Source organism: Phyllostomus hastatus, unplaced genomic scaffold (assembly GCF_019186645.2).
Source record: "Phyllostomus hastatus isolate PE091 unplaced genomic scaffold, TTU_PhHast_1.1 phas_scaffold_317, whole genome shotgun sequence".
NCBI classification, from domain to species: domain Eukaryota; kingdom Metazoa; phylum Chordata; class Mammalia; order Chiroptera; family Phyllostomidae; genus Phyllostomus; species Phyllostomus hastatus.
Window position 1 is genome coordinate 13,732,387 of NW_025334023.1, and position 21,648 is coordinate 13,754,034.

The following is a 21,648-nucleotide window of genomic DNA, read 5'->3' on the forward strand; positions in this document are numbered from 1 at the left end:
TTGGAGCAGAATTCCCGAGTGGAACCAGTGCTATGGCACTGCGAGTCAGCTAGTGGTACTCAGGAAACAATGTGTTTGATGCATAGTCCCTCCTACTAGACTCTGCATCTACGAGGGCAGGACACCATCAGTTTGGTTCACTGTGGTCACCCCAGGGCCTTGCCTGACGCCAAATGCGCAGCAGGCATGCCCTCGGTGTTGGGTATGCCAAGTGGTTCAGGACATGGTGCTGAAATGGAACAGATCTGGGCCTCTCTTTCCTGTTATAACTGGGCACATACTAATACCTACCTCAAGGTGCTTCTGCGAGGATTAAATAAAGTGATATGTATCAGGCACATGGCATAGTGCTTGGCATGTGGTAAGTGCACCCCAAGTGCTGGCTGGTGTCACTTACTTCTTATGCTAGGAGGTGATAATGTATCCAGACACTTTCTGGGTGAGAGAGAAATTCCAAACCAACTGTTATGGGTTGAATTGTGGCATCCTCCAAAAGATGCATTAAAATCCTAACTCTGGGTGCCTGTGACTGGAAATAGGGTCTTCACAGATGAAATCCAGTTAAGACAAGGTCATTGGAAAGGGCCCTAATTCAATAAATGTGGCTGGTGCCCTTATAAGAAGAGGCAAAGACAGAAACACTCAGGGAGAAGGTTGCCTTGTGAGGATGGAGGCAGAGGCTGGAGCGGTGGCTCTACAAGCCAAGGAATACCAAAGATGGCGAGTAAACAGAAGCTGGGAGAGGCAGGGAAGGGTTCTCCGCTGTAGACAGCAGGGCGAACCTTGGCCCTGAGGACACCTGGATTTCAGACTTCCAGCCTCCAGAGCTGAGACAGTAAATTCTGTTGTTTTCTGTCACCCCGTTTGTGGTGTTCCATTTCAGCAGCCCTAGGAACCTAATGTACTAACTATCCAATTTTGGTGTGGTCGCCATGAGCAGTGGGGATCACAATCCCCTCTCTGTACATTTCTAAACACTCCGTCTGTTGGAATTCCTGAAGGGCAAGTGCAGGTGAAGTTTCCTCCGTCAACAAAGGCCTGTATATTACATCACTATCTCCAGTTTCCATCAGGAGCCAGAAAAATCCTCTTGAATTTTAGAATTCAGTTACACGAGAGAGAGAGAGAAAAAAAGCAGAGATAATGTTCACTTAGGAGAATGTTGTTTCTTGAGAAAAAAACTCTTAACCCTTATCTCGGCCTGCAGAGGAATGGCCCTTAGAAGTTTCCTAAAATAGAACTGGAAAAAAATAGCAAAACTCATTCAAACAGACAACATTCATTTAGGCTTGTTGGCACCAGGTCCAACAAAAAAGGAGGACTTAATTAAAGCAGGGTCAGTGACATCAGGCAAGCCACTGAGGCCGGGCCCAGGGAGACGCGCACTTTCAACTCTGAAACAAAGGCTCACTGTTGCCGCGGAACCTCCATTCCACACATTTTTGGCAGAAAGGGAACCTGTCCTCTGAACACCCGCAAGGGGCTATTTGTAAAGTCCCGCAGCAGTCTCCTGGAGTCAGCAGCACAGCGGGGGAGAGGAGGTTGCAGGGCTCCCGGGGCCTCCGAGGCCCAGTACCTGGTGAGGCCGAGCTGAGAAGAAGAGAGGCAACTGTCCAGGCCTTGGAGGAACTTAAAATTCACGTTCTTCCTTGGTTCTGTGAAAAGTCGTCAGAGGAGTGGGACTGAAGTGGGAGGTGTGTTGTTAGCAGGTTGCTTACAATCGTTCTCTGGTATTGTTTCTGTCTCAAGGAACCTTTTGATTGATTATTTCAACCCACTGAACAACCACAGGTAATTTCCTGTACATCTGACAGCCATCCTGTCTCCATTCTGTCTCCTGCTCGGGTGGGATGCTACAAAACAGTATGTGTCCCCTCCATGCCCAGTGGAGGCCCCTCTCCTCCTGAGCCTCCCAGGTAACAGGTGATGCGGAGTTTTCCTGCCTTGGAGTGAGATGTAAAGATGTGGAGAGTGACGTCTGTCCCTGTGACTCTCTCAATGCACCTAGGGGTGGGAGGGGCTTCCTGGATTTCTTGTGTTTGAGGTGAACCTTGACCCTGCTCCCAGCACAGACTTCATTCATCCTGCTTTTGGGCCAGGCACTGTGCTGGGCACACGGGAAACAGAATGAATAAGACTTTGCCTCTGATCCAGGGAGGTTTTCTGATCTAGGTAGACCAGGAAAAAATATGGAATAATTGGGCATAACAGAGACCTTACTGGAGGACAGGGAGGAAGAACCACAGAACAGGCCCAGGATGGATAAATGGCAGAGAGGGAGAGTACTGAGCTGGGTCTGAAACCGCTATTCTAGGGATTTTTGGCTCTCCCCTCCCTACTCCCTCCCTCTTGCTGCTGTGGGACGATTTTTCCCAAGTAGACTTGAAGCATCAGAAGGGCAGGGACCAACCATATCCTCTACTTCCATTGATGTCTATGGGTCCCCTAATACAGCCCTATAAACCTCATATCCACTTCAGAAAGATATTTCTGAACAGAAGGTCTATTCCTTTCTCTCTTTTCCTGAATGTGGGAATGGAGCAGTTAGGACAGGGGCAGTAGAAGTTTTACTGTACTGTACCTGGCTGTGTGATTTGGGAAAGTTACAAGGTCTCTCTGAGATTTTTCCACATCAGATAAATATAGATCAGATGACCTTTAAAACTCTATGATTCCCTGGCTGGTGTAGCTCAGTGGATTGAGCACGGGCTGGGAACCAAAGTGTCCCAGGTTCGATTCCCAGCCAGGGTACATTCCTGGGTTGCAGGCCATAACCCCCAGCAACCGCACATTGATGTTTCTCTCTCTCTCTCTCTCTTTCTCTCTCTCTCTCTCTCTCTCTCCCTCCCTTCCCTCTCTAAAAATAAATAAATAAAATATGTAAAAAAAAACAAAAAAAAAACTCTATGATTCTATGACATCATATAGCAAGACCTGCAGGTATCTGTGGAATAACTCCGAAAACTTGAACCTGGAGCTAGGCAGACCTGAGTTCAAATCCCAGATCTAACTCTTATTCTCTGTGCGACTGCAGCAAATTATTTGACCTCACTGAGTCTCAGTTACTTAATACTAAAATGGAGCTCTACTTAATAATTAAATTAATAGTTAAACCCATCCCACTAAGTTCGTATTGGTATAAGCATTCAATACAATGATGCAGTTGCAAAGAGGCCTCTCATAAATCTTAAGTTGGAACCTCAGAAATGTTTGTCAGAGGAATGACTGTCAGCTCCCTTCCCACACACACAGACTTCCATGCCAGGGTTCACAGAATGGTGACTAAATATTCTGGTTTACCTCTGTCTTGACAAAATTATTTGTTTTCCTTTTCTCTCTAAACTGCTCAGTGATCTTGAGGTCCACTCTATTCAACTCAGTACCGCAAACATTGATTGGGTATCTGCATGCAAAGTCAAGCTCATCTTTTTGGTGGCATCATTTGGAATCCTTTCCCTGTGTAGACATTTATTTTAATCCTACGAACACCACAAAGTATCTGTGAAGTGGCTCTAATCACCCATAGTTGTTTGCTCTCCACGGCCCTTTGGACTAGTCTGCAACCACTCTGCGCCAAACTCTGCAGCATTGGTGTTGAATCCAGACAAAGGATGGAGCCTTACAGGCATGAGGCCACAAACCTCAGGCCTGGTCCTGGCTCCCCAAGGGCCTGATCTTTGGCCTCAGGTTAAGTCATGTCACTGCTCTTTCAGTTGCCATATAGAAAAAGTAGAAAAGAAAGAAGCTACCATTTATTTTGCTCCTGCTATAGTCTGAATGTACCCTGCACTACCTCCCACCCCAACTCTTGTGCTGAAATCCTAATACCCAAGAGGATGGTATTTGGAGGTGGGGCCTTTGGGAGGTGATTAGGTCCTAAGGATGGAGCCCTCATGAATGAGATTAGTGTCCTCATAAAGAGGCCCTGGAGAGATCCCTAGTTCCTTTTGCTGTGTGAGGATGCAACAAGAAGTCTTTCACCCAGAGAAAGCCCTCACCCAACCATGCCAGTGCCCAGACCCCAGGCTTCCAGACTCCAGGGCTCTTAGAAATAAATTTCTGTTGTTTATAAGACATCTAGTCTGTGAAATTTGGTTATCACAGCTCAAATAGACTAAGACAGCTCCTACTAGAAAGATTTGCAAATGCTACACCATTTGCCTCAGAGATAGGTATCATTCTCATTTGTACCTGAGAATACTAAGTCTTGATCAGATAAAACATTCAATGTGGTTACTTTGGAAGTAACCAAAGCAGTTGTGGCAGCAGGTTAGAAGCCACTGTGTCTTCTTGTCTATCTGGAAGACATTTCAGAAAATATTTGTAAAACACTAATTTTTTTAGAAGACTGGATTCTATTAATATAGAGAAAAACTGGAATAGGTTTCTAATTGTCTTTAGTATTCTTTTCTTCCTGGAATTTTCCTGGAATACCATATATTGTTTTTCATTAGAGAAAATTATTCAAATTAAATTCCAAGGGTTGGGGGAATTTCTCCATCTGTTTTCTTTGGATAAGAGGAATCCTGATAAGATGTACAAATGGCTGAAGGAGGAGTACAGTTTTCATTTAAAAAGCATGTGTGCGTGGAAAGGCTGATGAAGAGTATCCTGTATCTCCATCACATCATTAACTGACTGAACAATTTATAATCACGAGAAAAGAAAAAAAGTGCCCGTAGATGGAAATTTCAGCTGAAATTGACACCCTTGTCCAAACAGCAAACCACTCCAGAATCTGAAAATTCTGATTTTGCAGCTCCCAGATGCTTCCAATTAGAACAGGGTTTCAGCTGCGGTTTCAGCTGTTACTTGAAAATATTAAGATGTGCCAAGAAAACTCGGAGAGAGTTGGTACAAAGGAGTTTCTTTTTCTACTGACATATTTACTTCTCCAAAAATAATAATCACAGAGGCTTTAGGCCCCCCTTTCCTTGAAAAGTCACACTTAACACTCTTTACTTTCTTTTATGGCTGGGAACAGAGCACAGACCCACACAGGCCTCCACTTTGTAAAGTAAACAAACACCTTCCTGCTGTCTAGAAGGCCTCTAGTTAATATGGGTCTCTGGGCAATACGTATTTTGGAACATGGCTCTGTTCTAACATGAACTTCTGCAATACCAAAGCAAATAATCATGAAAGCTGCCAGTCTGAAATCTCTACACCCCTGACTCTCAGACCCTGCCAATGAGTCACTTATTTACAGTTATGTGCAAGGTAGGGAGAGAAAACATCTGTTTGTTTTTCCAAAGCAGGTTTGAGAAATAGACATACCTATTTTTTTCCACTGAGTTATAAACCGCATAGCATCAGTTTGAGAAATAGGCTAGGAGCTCAGAATGTGATCAAGAGTTACTGAAACAATAGGCCCCTAAGCCAAGGCCAAGCTGAGACTGTAAAAGCTTGAATCCGTTTTATGCTAGCATTTATGAGACAATTCCACATGCAGGCATCTGTGTCCTATCTTGAAGCAATTTGTAAGCGGAAGACTCTGCCCACTTTAATTTATTATATAAACATTTCTGGAGCTTATCATTGCATATTAGTCATGAAAGCTGGAATTTAATAAAGAAGAACAGAATGCAGTTTTCAAAGAGGACAAAAGTTCACTTGGAAAACATATGTGTAAACCTTAGGGACGCAGGAGGCAAATGTAAGAGACAGCTAAGTGCCTAGAACCAAACATCTGAAGGGCTGCTCATTAGGTGTAACTAAGCAAAGGGGTGTGCAGCATATTTGACTTAATTTGTCATTTTGACTGAGTTTAGGTCTAAACTATAAATTTCCTTAAAGGGGGAAATCTCAGAAAACTCAAGATCAAAACTGTTCAAGGCCAAGAAAGTATTTGCTTTGAAGTAGCTAGGGAAGGATGGGTGCTTCTCTGGTAAGAAAGACATCCCAGGGGACCCATTCAATTCAAACACCAGTGTCACTGTGATGCCCAAGAGCAGAGGCCCAGACAGACTCAGACTCAAATCTCAGGTCTTCCAGTTAGCAGCTGAGTGACCTTGGCCAATGACTGCATTTAAACCTCAGTTTCCTTGTCTGTAAAATAGGAATAATAAAATGTTTCTAATAAAGTTGTATGTGATAAGAGATAATATGTGGAAAATAGTTGATGCAGTACCCAGCACATTTAGTGAGTGCTTAATAAATGAAAGCTATTTTTACTATTAGTAGTCCATGTAAATTATCCTAAAGAACCCTTCATATCCCAGACTTGCCATTAGTAGAATGCAATGAGTGAGGCTAAAATAAAGTTGACTTGATCTGAATTATGTAGGTGTGAGCTATAATGCTTACAATATTACTGCCTTTTCTCTATTAGAACACCTTGGGTCTATCAAGCTAAACCCCAGACCATGATATGACAGAAATAGCAAATTAAGGATCTCAATCTTAATCTGTTTCGGAGACTGAGATAATATGGGTGCTACCCTGGATATTTCCTACTGTTACACTGAGAAACATAGCAGGTCCAGTGTTTCTTTTCTTTTAGCTTATGCATGCTAAAGCACTCATTAACGCATTATTTCAACAATTATTTATTAGACCCCTCTATATAATGGGCACTTATTTAGGCTCTTAGGATATTTATTTCAGTGAACAGATAAAAATTCCTGACCTTAATTAATTAATCCCTGACAATTAATTAATTCTGGTGTATGGTCAATATCATATTAGTGGTTAAAGAAAGGAAAGGACAAGGATACAAAGATGAGTAAGACATGCTGTCTGATAAGCTCCCTGTCCAATAGGGCAGATTGTAAGTACCGACTGGATTATTACACAGTAAATTCTGTCTGAGTATTCGCAGATACTACTATGGAAGGACATAGAAGAGGAAGTAAATATTCTGCAAGTAAAGGAGGGAGGACAGAGGTTAAGGAGGTGGCAGAGATGAAGACATTTGGGATGGATTTGAACGGGGAAGTGGAGTTTGTTACATGGGTAAGTGAGGAAAGGTTAGCAGGCAAAGTGGACAACTACTGGTTTTCATCAATTAATAAAGCATTTGGTAGAATGTAAGATTAAAAGAAAGTACAATGTATGAACTAAAGTAACATGTTGTGGAAACTCTACTGTTTTCAATCACTGACTAAACTATGTTTTTGTGTTTTGTTTTGTTTTTAAACTAGGATTCAGTAGAAGATGGCTTTTATTTTCCCTAGGATTTTCCATTAAGCAAGAATAGCTGAGTCAGTCTCAGCCTGAGTATGATTCTGATGCTTTGTGCTTACTAGAATAGAGCTTGTGAAAACATGGTCCATGGGCAACCGGGGTAGTTCATGAGCTTCCTGCAGAAAAATAAATTTTGGGTAGTTTTTAAATGGAAAATCTTGGCCCCACTCCTGACCCAGTGAATCAGAATCTTGGGAAAGAGAATTGGAGTCGGTACTTTTTAATAATTGGACTCTTAGGAAAGTTCAAAATCACTGGCCTAGGTAGAGGTTTACTCTCAAACACTGCTCTCCCAATTTGACAATCAAAATCATTTAATTACCTGTTTATCTTAACTATTCTAGACAGTGCCTTACCTTGTTTGGTTCCACTATTATTTGAATTCCAGTTTCCTGCACTTTGTTTAGGAGAATTTCTCTGCTCCATGCTACTGGTTACCCCCCCTCCCCGTATGATTCAGGAGGTTCATTCTAGCTTCATTTATTCTTCCAATTAGTAGAGTTACCATGACAACTTCACATCTGGGTCCCTCCACTTGGCTGCACATGAGAAGCACTGAATGGCTCACACAGGGCCCATCCGCACCAGCAGGCAAAGGCGACCCAGTGAACCTCATTTGTGATGACAATTCAACATGGTTATTAATCCGCCGGAACCGAGGATTCTGGAAATGCAGGTCATGATCTCATTCTACTCTGGCTATTGATTTCTTCCCAATTGACAGGCCTGCAACTGGGGATAAACTTATTTTGCAAATAATGGAAAAGTCTGTTTTTTAATTATTGCAGTGACATAGAAACTCTTTGCAATTACTTTCATCTCTTCAGCCTAGCTTTTAAATTCAAATACATCTCAGAAACATTTTTAAGTGCCTACTGTGTCCCAGGTCCTGTCAAGTCTTTCTGCTGTAGATTCTTTTTTTTTTTTTTAATATTTTATTTATTTATTTTTTTAGAGAGGGAAGGGAGGGAGATAGAGAGAGAGAAACATCAATGTGCGGTTGCTGGGGGTTATGGCCTGCAACCCAGGATTGTACCCTGGCTGGGAATCGAACCTAGGACACTTTGGTTCCCAGCCCGCGCTCAATCCATTGAGCTATGCCAGCCGGGGTGCTGTAGATTCTTAAAGAAATCAAACCAGTTTTTACATTACCATTAAAAAATTTTTAAGGCAATGTGGTTTAAACAGAGTTATAGAGTTAAAGCTCTTAGTCTTTAAGTAAATGGCCATTAATAATAGAAGCTCACTCTAAGGTCCTATTAGAAGTCATCAGGAAAATAAGCTCCAATCTATACATTAATCCTATTCTTCTATCTACTGATCTGTCCATCCATCTTCCATCTCATAAGAGCCATGTGCCAGGCTCTTTGCTGGGTGCTGGGTGCTGGGTGCCGGGTATCCAACAGTGAGCTAAACAATATGGTTCCTGCCCATCAGAGGTTCACAGCCCAGCGGTGGAAAGAGTCCTGGATGGCAAATGCAAACAGGAAGTTCCAAACTCTAGTACAGTTCTATTTCTTACTATTTGTACAGCCTCAGGGAGTCACTTACTCAACCTCTGGAATCCTCCATTTCCTTATGTGAAAGGGGCTACCCTGTCTGTGTCACAGAGTGGTTGGCAGGATTGTATTTGAATCACTCTACAACTTCAAAGTAGAATCTAAATATAAATAACAATTATGAATGAAGTTTGATTAACGTGGCAGGGGAACACCTGCCTCTCTGCACTGTGGAAGGAAACCCGAGTTCTAGCAGGGGTGCCCAACCCACAGCCCACTGGCCGCATGTGGCCCAGGATGGCTGTGAATGCTGCCCAACACAAAATCATAAATTTACTTAAAACCTTTTTTTTGCTCATCAGTTTCATTAGTTTGTATATTTAATGTGTGGCCCAAAACAACTCTTGCTTCCAGTGTGGCCCAGAGACGCTCTAAGTTCACCCTTGTAAGTCCTGCCATTTCCTCTGACTTGTATCTGGGCAGAGGCAGTGTCAGGTCCCCTCTTGGCCTCAGTTTGAGCTGGTTGATTTACAGCTCCTTGATCCTGTCATTGTGTGCAGAACACCTACAGAAATGCATAGCTTGAGGGTCTCTTAGAAGCTAATTAGTTTCATCTTTATAGACAGGGTCCCACCTAAGAGGCCTGTAACTCTGTTTCCAAAGTCCTCTAAGGAGAGAAATGCCTCAGCCAGTCATGTAGCTCAGCGGGGAAGTTGTCTGGCAGTTGTGGGTAGTGGGCTGTAGGGGGCACACAGGCAACATCTGTGTTGGATATGCAGGGTGTTTTTAAAATTGGAGGACATTAAACATCTGGACACCAAATCAAGGGCATGTCATGGGAGCAGAGGCCATGAAGAGCTTGGCCTGCCCTTGCTATGTGCCTAAAAGGCTCTGCCTGTGCAGGTGTGAAGAACCTGCCAAACCGCAGGCCCTGGCTCTGTTCCTGTGACTCTAACCAGGCACCTCACACAGGAGGTGCACCCCATCTCCCCGTGGGGGCTCCAGTGAGACTAATGCACACAGGACTCTTGCTCATATCTGAGGCTAATACCATTGTCTAAGGATTGCATTTGTTTTGTTGTAGTGTTGAAGGGGCACATCTGAGGACATGCAATTCAGAACTGATGCTGAGTTTCAGCACTGCAGGACTAAAGGGAGCTCCAATGTGAGGGCGGGAAAGGCCTTGGAGTAGGACAGACTCAGGTTTGAAGCGGCCACTTGCCTCTAGGCAGGTCTCCCATCATCTCTGAATCACTCCTCTGTGACATGGGGACAGCGATATACTCTGAGCTCTCGGGGCTGCAGTGAGACTCCAAGGCAATAAAGGTAGCATGATTGTCATGGTACTGGCCACTCGGGAAGTGGTGGCAGTTATTATAGTCCAGCTCACTGTTCCATTTCTGGAGCGCAAGCTCAGCTTTCCATGACTGCCATTATACCACAATGCAGTTCAAATCTGACAGGTCTTCCTCTCACTTTCACCTTCACACAGAACTAGTGACACTGTGCTGCAGACTCCTCTTCCTCAGCGCTCTGCTCTGTGTTCACACCCTTTTCTCCACATTTAGGACCCTGTCAGGCTCTTCTCTCCTTGTGGCTGCCTCAGTTAATACAGCAGTTCCCAGTGAGCTCCCCTCTCAAAAGTGAACCATGATCCCCGATGAACGCAATCCAGACTCCTCACTTGGCCTCATGTTACCTTGCCCACCTCATCAGTGGAGTGATCTCCACACACACCCTGCACGTGCTGGGCTGATGCGGTTGTGAGTCCTCTTTCTCAGATCGGAGAGAAGAGTCTCAGGAAGACCATGGCAGGCAGCAGTGAGGTGAGTGCTCTGGAGCCTGGCTGTGAACTGGGGCTCTACCATGTGATAGATATGTAATGTTTTCCAGGTTACTATAAATCTCAGTGCCCCAGTTTCCTCTTCATGAAAATGGGCCAAGTAGTATTACACACAAGAGATGTTGAGGGGCCTAAAGAGTCAAGCACGGAAAGACTGCCTGGTGCATTGGAAGCGCTGAACAAATAAACAGGAGCTATTGTTTTCTGACGGGGTGATTCAAGCAGCCCATCAGGAAGGGAAATGGCTTTCAGCTGTAGGTAACTGAAAACTTTGACTCAATGGGCCGGAAAGAGGAAATTTATTTCACAAAACAAGAAGTCCAGGGGAAGACAGCTCCAGGAATTGTTTATTCAGTGGCTCAACAATGTCACCAAGGATGCAGGCTCCCCCAGATTGCCACCCTGGGCAGGATAGGCTTGTTCCTAGAGCTGTTTCCCTCACACCTGCGGGATGATGATCACAGTTCAGGCATCCTGGGCAGAGGGGAAAATGTCCAGGGAAGAAGGAGCTCTTTCAATAAGAAAAACCCTCACAGAAGACCTTTGGCCAATCACTCTCACATCTCTTCGGCCAGAATTGTCACTGGCAAGGGGATACTATAGTTGCCTGGAGTAAATTAGTACCTACTGCCTGGTGCTGGGAAGGGCCAAGTCTTGCTGAAATCATATGGTCATTTAGGAAAAGAAAGATAACTGAGAAAAATAATGCCCCCAAACCTGGGATTTGTTAAGAAGGAGGAAGGGGCAATCAGCATTGTCTTACTCACTCCTAGTCCTGAGAGCCTGTGATTCTTGGCTAGTTCCAGCCACATGGTTTGCTTTATGCAGTTCCTCGTGCTTGAACTCATCCATCAAACCTTTGTATGCCAGGGACTGTGCTGGGCCATTTCCCCATGTGATTCAAAATCTTTCCCTCAGGATTTTGATCAAGAACCAACAATTCAGTGGAGAGATTTTTTTTTTACCATAATGAATTACCTCAATAGTTTCAAAGTTAACTAGACAATGCACACTTTATCGACTGGCTTATATCTGCTCCTTAGTTGGGCTGCAGACTCCTCAAGAACAAGGAAAATAAAGAGACTAGTCCATTTGGATCTTTCACGTACTTATGATGGTCAGTCATAAAGATGGTGCTTAATCAATGCTTGTTGAGCCTATTCAGAAGTCGGTCTTTAAGTGACCTCTCTGGTAGATGTCTGAAGGTACTATGCTTGGCACCATGGGAGACTCAGGGGAGAACAAGAACTTCGTCTTTCCTCTGAAGCTTGTGATCCAGAGACAAGTTCCTATGATAAACCATGTGAAGTTGGAGAAGTCTGTCTTCCAACATTCACGTTACATTTTTTCCTTTAACTTTTCTACTTGCTTCCTTCCAGTTACCTTTCAGACAATGTTGATGCCACACTGGGGTCCCTGCTGAGCCTTGTTTCCATCTCCAGCACCTTAGACGGGATCTTTTTCATCTGTTCCTTCTCATCCCTCACACATACAAGCAAACAAACAAACAAAACTATCCTTCCTAACTAAGTCCCAAAATCTCTATGGTCTTGGGAAATGCTGGTTTATGATGAGTCTCTAAGAAACCAGTTCATGCATATGGTTTACAATGTTACTCCTCCAGGGTTCATGGGAAATTCGAGGGCATTCCTGTAGGTGCAATGGCCTGACATAAGGACATGAATGTAATATGGGAATGTAGGGGTTGGCCAGCTGGTGGTGGGGTTCTTTTCTGGCAAGGTGGTCTTCACTTTTCTTCAAGAAATTCCACAGCAATGATCCTTTACTCTTCCTCTAGTCCAGAACCTTTCAAAACATTTGTACTGTTTGAAGCATCTCCTAAGAAGCCACTCTTTCTGGACTAAACTTCGTGTGAGCAAACACAAGCTTTCATGTATTTTACGGGTTAATGGGAGATCAAGGTTATTTAAGAAAAGGTCTCCTCAACTCCTGCTTATATGGATATATTTTCTTCCCAGTAAGGAAATTCTCTCACACCTATTCCTTTGATCACCACTGCTGGGACTGCCAGGAGCAAAGTAAGAGAAGGACAGAGTCAGATCAAATAGAAACAGAAAATAGAAAATAGAAATTTAAGGAAATCAGTTTGCTTAAATTTCTGGGGAAATCTGCCTTTGGCCAAAGGAAGTCCTACTTAGAACATTCTAGTTAATGAAGCTCTTCTGCCTCCAGCTTGAGCAGGAAAATACAATTTTTGCATTCGTGTGGGGTTTCTACCCATTCTCACCTTCACTCTCAGCCTCTACACTCACAGATGGCTGAGGCGTGTCCTCTGTCCTCCCCACATGGCTCCTTCTAGATGCTAAAGTCCCAGGCAGGTCACATGAATTAAGTACAAACTCACTCATTTTTTTTTCTGTATGGAAATCTCAAAACTTCATTTCAAAAAGAATACATGAATTCCTTTGGTGATTGAATCCCATGTGATTCAGATGCAAAAATAAATGATCCTTCTCGCCTCTGTCTCTCTGTTCCAAAGTGTGTCAGTGATGTGGGGCCCAGAGACAATTTAACTTCCTTCACAAAACATTGTTACATTGGTGTCAAAGAGCCAAACAACCTCACACTTTGGAAGGACTCCTCGTACCACCTTCCTTAGGTCGATTCCAGCATCAATTCCCAAGCCATGGCACCGAGCACTCCCTAACAGACTCTGGACTGCCCAGCTGGTCTGTCTGGGAAGGTGCCCATGTGTGAGTCAGAGCTCTCAGCAAAAGTAACACTTTTGTAGATAAGCCTGTGAGCTTATTCTTGGCAGAAAATGAAAAGTTCATGTTTTCATCTACTTCTGAATTTTCCTCCCTCAAATGTCAGCAAACATAGAGGCAAATGTACAGCACAGTGCTCTAATCTGCTAAAAAATTACAGGCTATAAGGGTTGGAAGGAGACCCTAAGATCACCTAGTAAAATCCTTTCATTTCATAGAGGAGGAAATGGAGGCCCAGACAGGGGGAGGGATGGACTGAAGGTCACACCGATAAAACTGGGAGAGGAACCTCTCTCTTGTGACTCCCAGTGGGGCCTGGGAGGATCTACTCCTTCCATTTTCCTCAGATGGGCTCTATTCATTTTTCACTTTCACCAGCCTTTAACCTAGTAGTTTACAAAGTATGGTTTGCGCACCAGCAGCATCAGTATCATGGGAAACTTGCTGGATATGTCAGTTCTCTGGCCCCATCCCAGGCCTGCTGAACCTATGCTTTAACAAGCCCTTCAGGTGATTGTAATGCATGCTAAAGTTTGAGACACCCTACTTTAAAGTTAGCCCCACCCACCCGATTAGCAAGGGGATCAGAGTACTACTAATCAGACCCATCTAATTTCACAACTGTTTTTCAGCTTGGCTTTTCTGATTACCCAAGGCAGAAGTTCACTTAAGTTACCTGTGAAGAAAAAGAGCTTATTGTAAATCTGTGAGCAGGAGCTGGAGTGGAATGCTGTCGTGAACTGAGAGCTCAAGGGACCGTCACCGCTCTGCCTGTTTTGTCCTCACTCTCTCCCATCTGTCCCATTCTCCACTCTACACAATCTGTTCCTTCACCTCCTACTCTTATTTTTGTTCCTTCATAACTGCCATTTGCCTTTGGTCTACCATGACCCAACACTAAAGTCTAAGTCATTGCATCGTTTTTGCTTTTTCCCTTCCTAATGGGACATTTTTTCCATATTTCTTTTCCCATGTCTCATTCAGTTCACATTCCTGCTAGGGACTCCATCTGGACCAGCTCATCTTTTGAACCAGAATGCATGGGTCACATGCTCATCCAAATGATGGGTCACCTTTGGTCTGGTGCTTTTTCCCGCCTAATCAACTATTGACAGGATGGGTGTGCAGTTTGGGTGAGGGGTGACTTCTGTGCAGCAATAGGGGCTTCAGGAGGGAACTGGAGGAGAGAGGAGGAAAGCATATGTGAGACCCGCCCCCCAACCCTGTGAATGAGATGTGAGGGAACTTGGCAGTGGGGTTCAGCAGTTTGGCCTGCTGAGGGTTGAACTGGAGGTGGAAGTTCTGTTATATTGTCATGACCCTACTCTCCGATATACTGCTGGGCTGGGTGGCCTGGAAAACATGGGCTGCAGGTGATCAACTCTCTAAAAGTCACAGAATATCCATGCCTGGAAAGTGCTTCAGAGATGACCCAACTCAGTGGTTCTCAGCCCGGCTGCTCATGAGACTCCCCGGGGAGCTTTGGAGAACTAATGCTGCCTGGGCCCCACCCCAGGGATTCTGATTTAAAGCCCCCAAATGCTTTTAATGCAAAGCTTTAACAATTGCTCTAACACAACCCTCCTAATTTTACTGGTGGGGAAATATAGGCTTAGCTACATATTGTGACTGGGGCTCACTTAAAGATCTCATTCTTAACTTGGTACTAGAGTTTGATTTATTAATCATAAATAGCCAGAGCTAGAAGAGATCACAGAAGCCTGCAATTCAACCCTTTCATTGTTATTTGAGACTAAGGAGCTAAGTGACTCACCTACAGAGTCAGTCAGAAAGCGAGTGGCAAAGGCTCGAACCCAGGTCTCCTGACTCCTGCCCCAGTGCCATGTCCATAACACCCAGGCTGGAGGACTGAAGGGGACAGATGAGGAACTAAGCAGACCCAGCTGTAGACTTCGTGCTTATTCTGTGCTGGAAGCCCTTCTAGAGGCACAGCTGGAACTGTTTGGCAGAGGGTCCTGGGCGTAATTGGATGTGGCGCGGGCTTGGCCAAAGGCGGCAGCACTTTGGTGTCCTTAGGATGGGGAGGACACTGATGAGGCTAATCTTTGCTTTCTGCCTGTCTCCCAATTATGCTGGGAGTGTGTGTGTGTGTGTGTGTGTGTGTGTGTGTGAGAGAGAGAGAGAGAGAGAGAGAGAGAGAGAGAGAGAGAGAGAGTGTGTGTGTTCACGTTCCTGATGGGCTGACAGCTGTGCTGGAGTCCAGATGGCGAACTGTGCCCGGGTGTCAGGGGTCTTCTGGCATTGGCTGAGATAAGGTGGTCTTTGTCTTTCCGAATGGCTTTGGTCAAGGCGTTGGCCCCCATTGGTCCTGTAAATAGCTAGAAATGGCTCTAGTGGGCACTTAAGAAGCAGGGGCTTGTGCCCCAGGAGTCCCTCCGTGTGTGTTGATGTGGGTAGAGGTGGGTGAAGATAAAAGGGTCCCAATGTAAAACAAACACACAAAGAAGGAAATGAGGCAAAGGCTGCCAGATCTAGTGAGTGGGAAGTGAGTGTGAGCCTTTAACACACCCTTTTATGGGGTTAGTGTGAGGGAGAAGAGATAGGAAAAGTAATCCCCTTCAAGCTGGTGAGGAACTCTACAATTGATAAAGCATGTTCGCCACACACTTAGCTCCTGTGACCATCACATCCACTTCACACGGAAGGCGGTGCCTGTGGTCCAGGCTTGGGGAGGTGAGGTAGCTGGGCTCCAGGCCACATGGCTATTGATGGGGAGGAAGCAGGCCCACTGCCTCTGGACTCCATTCCCAGTGCTCTATCCACCACAGCATACTGTGTGTGCGCACGCACCCCTCAAATGTGCAGACAGGTCACCCAAGGGAGTAGATGTGAAGACAAGAGGGTGGGTATTATTTCTGAGGCGTCATGGTTACCAGGGCCACAAGCCGCTGGACTGTGAACACAGTAAAGACACAGGAAATTGGCTCTGGGTCGGCTGCAAAGTCTTAGATATTCAGCCCTAGTTTCACCTGGGTAGAGTACTTTCGGGGAATGTTGTAGGGCTCAGAGATAAAGTACCCGAAGTCGGTAGCCTAGGGCCCACCGTGAGCACCGTGTTTAATAAAGATAGCTGTTAATCTCCTGTGTGCATGCTCCTGGGGGGACTGTGAGCAGACACCCATGTGTCTGCAGGTCAGAGAGAACAGCCTGGCTCAAGGCCAATGGCTGCTGGCTCTGCTCAAATCCAAATATGTCTTCAGATGTCTTCCCCAGAGCCTCCAGCTGGTGAAACCAAGCCCCACTTCCCACCCTCACCTGCCTAACTCTCCACAGCCTCTAAGTGCTCACAGGTTGCTGGTTAAGCAAAAGGACCAATCATTTAAGGTGGGAATCAAACCACAGAGTGTTTGGAGGCATTTCGGGGGACTCACATGCCCTGTTGGTTTACAGTTTAGACTCTTGGGTGGGGTGACTGAGTCACAGGGCAGATATTAGGGGTGCTGGGTCCCGCAGATCACAGCCATGGGGCACCTAGATGAGCTGGGGCCTCTTCATGTGGAATCTCACAAAATCCTCACAAGCAGCCATTTGGATGGGTGCTATTCCCATTTTACACATGAGGAGGCTGAGGAGGTACTAAATTAATTGTCAAAAGTCACTAGAAGCTGAGATTCAAGGCCAAGCCTGCCCAGGTTCAAAGTCTGTGTCCCTTCCTCCACCCGCAATCCAGCTCTCATTACCCATGAAGTTTGGGCTCCACAGGGAGGCTGGCAAATGTTAAGTCTGCGGGTGTGTGCACATTGCTGGGAGGCCCAGAGGACGAGGAGGGTGAAGACATGGCTGGTGAAGAGGCAGGAGGCCTGGGGCGGGGAGAGTCTTCACTCACACTGGACAGCAAACTACATCCCTGGTTAAATTCTGTCTTGGCCTCTCATGCAGCCTCATCTCTGGCTTTCATCTCTTCTAAGTCACACACTTATGACTTTCAGGGGGCATGCCTTCAAGCCAGGCTAGCCAGGTGCCTGGCCCCTGAGGGTACATGCAGAGGGTATGCCAGGACAGAAGCAGGACCCGGCAGGGGGCTTCACAGAGCCCAGAACCTTCTGTCGTGTCTCCTCTGCCCAGGGACACTCAGGCACCCCTGACATACTCTGGTATCTTCCTTGTGAGGCGATGCAGAGCCCCAGGCATGTTGGAGGTTCAATTTTAGCATCAGCTGGATCTAATTAGCTTTGGGGGTCGCCGGCTCTTTCACAGAGGACTCCATTGTTCCCAGGAACCTGGCAGGAATGTTTATCGTTTCAGAAATTGAGAAGGACTGGCTCACTCGGTTGTGGCGGTTGTGGCGTGTTTGGCTGTGGAGCTGTCCTCCCTTCAGATGCTAATCCGCAAAGCCCTTCTCAGCCAGGCCTCAGATGAAGCTCAAGGCTGGGGTGGAGCCCAAACTCTCATTTCCCTCAGGAGCAAGGCAGGTGTGGAATCAACACCTGGAAAGCAGCCAAATGAAAACCCGGAGCAACAGCTCAAAATGTCACATGTCAAATAACTTAATTGGGTAATCACCTGAAGGAGGGTTGGTGGAAAACATAGTCGGGAGGTCTGTGCCGAGAGTGATGAATTCAAGACGGCCTGCTTCAGCCCCACCCAGCCTGGGGCCCAGGGACCTGGCTGCATCCCTCCCTCGCAGAAAAGGCTGGAAATGGAATTCAGCAATCCCCACCTTAGACCCCTGGGCAATTAGACGGTCCTGGAGCTGCAAGGACACCCTTCCCTGAGTGCTCACTGAATGTGCACAGTCCCCAAAGGCAGGAGGCGGTGAAGTGCAGTGGTTACCTGTGCACACTCTGTTTCAGACTACATGGGTTTGAGTCCCGGCTTTGCAGCTTATGAGGTCTGTGACTTTGGGCAGGGTACTCTCTGTAACTGAGTTTCCCCATCTATAGATGGGATGATTATAGTACCTGCCTCTTATGGGGGTTGTAACAATTAAACGAGTTAATACATGTAAAGATTTTAGGATAGTACTTGGCCTTTAGCAAGCAGTTATCAGTATGCTTTTCTCCTGGTCCCAGCTCACTTGTAGGTTCCATGTGGATTCGAACACCTGTTTCCCATGCTAGGTGCCCAGCTTCTGCAGCACCCTCTTTACACCTACTCAGGGCTGACCGGGCCCTCTGGGCTCAAGTGGCTGGCTGGGCCCCATTTGCACTCACATGGACCCCCATTCTGCTGCCGTACTCCTCTCCATCCCTGACCCACTGGAAAAACACTAGTGGGGCCTAGACCTGAGTCTGAAATAGCTCCCCATTCATCCAACCCCTAAGTGGTGGGAAGGAGACCAACACCTTCCTCTTTGTTGGGCAGAACCCTTGGTTGATTCTCCTACACAGACCCTCCACTCTCCAGTTCTACCCGCCATGAGGCCCCGGAGACCGTGAATTCTAGCAAGAGGGAGGTGAGTTTGCTTGGATCGCTAGAGACGAAAACTTTTTGTCTCAATTCGCTGTATTCATCTTTTACAACCCAGCTCAAATGCCACCCCTTTGGTGTGGCTTTCCCCAGTTCCCACAGTCAGAATTCTGATTTCACCAACTGCTTGCCAATTGTGATCTTGGACAAGTTCCTATCCTCTGGCCACCTGAAAATCCTCACCTGTAAAATGGAGATACAATCACCAAACTAACCTTACGGGACATTGGAAAGCTCCACTATAAGCCAATGGGTGTGGAGACATAGCTCCCCTCCCCTTACCTTCCTATCCAGGCACAGGAGATGGGAAGATACCCAAGTGAGCTGACTAACCCATCGTCTACACAGCCTATAGAGCCAAGCCCTCCTTCTCTATTTATGGAATTCCTAGTCAATCTTCCAGGACCAGTTCAAATATCATCTCTTCTGCAGAGCATTCCTGCTGCCCACAGAGAAAATAAATTTTCCTCTCCCTTGTATCCCTGTAATTCTTTGTTTCCATTAAATATCCTATTTCCTTGTAACTTTTATTATATTTAACTTATATTATTATTGCCTGCCCCCTCACTCTGATGGTAAATTGTTTGAGGTCAAAAACTGTATTTTGTTCTGTGGGGTGACTTTACAGTGTCTCCTGGTTGCTGCTCCATAAATGTTCATTAATTCAAATTTAGTCTTGTGTGTTGCCTGGATTATGGAGTGGGCTCTGGGGTCATATTCTACCTTTATGAGCCTATTCCATATGCAGGTTTCTGACCCTGATACTGGTTTGCCTGGAACCAACAAGAGAATCCACAGTCTAGTGCACAGAGTCTGTGGGAGGAGGGTTTCCACACGGCCTGGGAGTGGAGTGGGAGTGGGATGGCCTCGCGGTTCCATTGGGTCTCAGCTGCACGCCAGCGGAGGCAGTGAGCCATGCCATAAGGGCTAAAGGACCTCTTTAGGTAACACTGGGTTTCGGAAGAGCCAAATCATGTCTGTAATTAAATGTGTTAGTTCATTACATGTGCAGTGACTCTGTTTTCTTTGGACACACATAAAAGTGCATATGCATAATATGACTCTCCATCTTTCAATGCTTCCTTCTTTCTATAGTAGTAACTGAAGGAAAACAGACACATACACTCACACCATTTATACTTATCCACAATCACATCTAACCCTCACAATGATTATTTGAGCTACATGGTGTTATTACCTCCATTTCATAAATGTGGAAATTAAGGCTGAGAGAGGATAGGAAACTTGCCCAAGGTCAAGGAGACTAGAACTCCCAGTCAGCACAGAATGCTACTTTCCCATCTGAGAGGCAATTGCTTGCCAAGCACTGGTCTTGAAGACACGAATGGCTCTGACATGTTTCCTGCCCCCTCAAGAAGTGAGCACTCCAATAGAGGAGATTGATATACAGATAATGAAAAACATAAAATACAAAAAATAAAACTATGGACTAGAAGCATGTGTAATTGATTGTGGGGAGGCTGAGAAGGCAGTGATAAGTTTCGCCTGAGGGGACCAGGGAGGGCTCCGAAGGGAAGCTGACTCTTGGGGTGGGACTTGAAAGATCGCCTCAGTTTTGATGAGTAGAGAATGCAGACAGGAGAGAATGCAGGAGCCTCAGGCAGAGGGGATCACATGTGCAAAGGCGTGAAGGAGGAGAATACCAGGTCTTGGGCACGGAGAATAGATCCAGAGTATAGTTGGAACATGGGATTTCTGAGTACGGGCTGGGCTATGACAGGCTTAGTTTTGTACAAAGTGCTGGACTTGTTTCTTGAAGGCTTTTAGGGGGCTGCCGATGGCCTTGGAGGAGGGAATGACCTGAGCTGACCTGCATTGTGCAGAAGGGAGGACGTGGAAGCAGCTTCTGAGTAGAACCTGAAAAGTAAATAGGGTCTTGCATCCTTTAGATCTGTACTGTCAGCTCCCAATGTCTCTGCCAGTATTGATTTTGGGGATAAGAATAAAAGAATGGGCATCTCTTTCCTGTTGAACACCAGAACTGCTACAGGGCCCTGGGCAGTGTCCCTCTCCCATCCCCCTCCAGTAGAACTGCAGAAGCACAGCTGTTCTGAGTGATGAGCCTGCTTCAACAGCTGGACACCCCCATCAGGACATGGCCTGATACGATGTGCTGTGCCAGTGGTAACCGCGGGGCCAGGAGAGGATGTGCAGTGCTCATCCCAAATGTTGGCTTCAGAACTGGAGGGCTGTTTTTCCAAATTAACAAAAGATGTTCTAGATCCATGATTACATGTTCCTCATATAGTGCATAATTTATAAACAGATTTATAAGCTCTCTATAAATGTAAATTATGCATCTGTGTGCAGCACATAGTATACTTACATTTTCTAACACTGACTAAAACAATGTCTATTACATATAATAAACCGAGGTGGCTCTTGTATCACTAGTACTAGAATTGTATATTGATAATTACCAGGCACCATGCACTGAGGACCTTTAGAAAATCCTCTCATTTCCCCCTTTTTATTTACATTCTGAACTCACCACGGGGGGAAAATCCCCAAACAATTTCTTTGGAAAATTGCCCCCAAATTCTTTGGCTCTCAAAGAAAATGTAGTGCCAAACTTTGGCCTAATAGAATGACATTTTCAGTGGAATCTGAGTCGAGCCCAAGGGAAGGAATGCTGGTTCCTTGAGTCAGCAAAAGAATTCAGTCTCTGCTCTCCAACACTCCATTCTTCACTGGCCCCAACAGGCAATAGAGCTGTCAGTACTTTGGGGAGGACCAGACAAGTAGGGATAGTGGGGGTGCTGTTAGGTAGATAATGAGAGAAAAAAATCTGAAATGCCTCTCAGGCCAACTCTGGATGACACATCAAACATTTATACTGGGCTGCAGAAGCCCTGCTATCCTCTTGTTACACACTCTCTCTGTGCCCATATCTCTGCAGATGGGGTCATTTTCCAAGGCCTTAAAATCAAATGTTTCCCTG

General features: G+C 45.6%; 1 protein-coding gene across 2 annotated transcripts in view; it reads right to left on the reverse strand.

Annotated features, from left to right (window-relative positions):
- Window positions 1-21,648, reverse strand: part of ME3 (malic enzyme 3) — a 189,120-nt gene that overhangs the window by 73,014 nt on the left and 94,458 nt on the right. The window lies entirely within an intron of this gene.